Source organism: Diachasma alloeum, unplaced genomic scaffold, assembly GCF_001412515.2.
Source record: "Diachasma alloeum isolate Michigan unplaced genomic scaffold, Dall2.0 Dall_scaffold_00749, whole genome shotgun sequence".
Taxonomy (NCBI): domain Eukaryota; kingdom Metazoa; phylum Arthropoda; class Insecta; order Hymenoptera; family Braconidae; genus Diachasma; species Diachasma alloeum.
Window position 1 is genome coordinate 1,056 of NW_021680879.1, and position 879 is coordinate 1,934.

The window sequence follows — 879 nt, forward strand, 5'->3', positions numbered from 1 at the left end:
GAATTTAATTCTCGATCGAACAACATTAGTTTCATTCCTTAATGTTAATTAGGCGGGGAGAGACGATTTTTTAATTAGCGGGCGAGTTAGGCGGGGAGAGACCATTAGGTTTTTCATTCACTGAGAGAAAAAATTACCTCTGCCGAAAAGATAAATGTTCACCTGTACAAAATTTTCTGATCTCAAGATTATTATTCCCCACGAGAAAATATTCTGCAGCAAAAAATTTATTCTTTCCACTTGAAAATCTGACAAGGGCATATGAATACATATTCTTTCGAGTAGAATAACAAGATTCAAATATCATGATAAATAATAATCTGTTTGACTGCAAACCAAAAAATTTTCCCTGAAGCAAAAGTTTGAGCTGACAGAAAAAACATTCTTTCAGCAAAAATACGACTGTATATTCTCTACTGCGACTTTCTCTATTATTTCCAATATTACTCATTTGTTTCCCCGCCATTGATAGTTATTGATTGAGAAATCAAACTCCAGTTCTGAGGTCACAAACGGATAAGTTTGAGAAGATCAAACCTCTGATTCACAGAAAATTTCAAAACCTTTTACGAAGCTTTTTTGTAATCAGCGGAATAGTGTACTTCTTTTCCGCTTGACTTGTGTGCGTGAAAAAAAACAGATTTTGAGGCGACAAATTATTTATATATTTAGATCAAACTATACGTTAACTCCACGTATCTTATATTATTAGACGATGTTATTTCGATATTTTTGAGCGGAATAAATATATTTTCGGCAGAGGTAATTTTTTCTCTCAGTGTTGCGCCGTGACTTTCGTCGCAGTTATTTTTTTATTACAGAGATTAAGGGATGAAACGGGGGTTGCTGTATGGGGAATTTAATTCTCCATCGAACAGC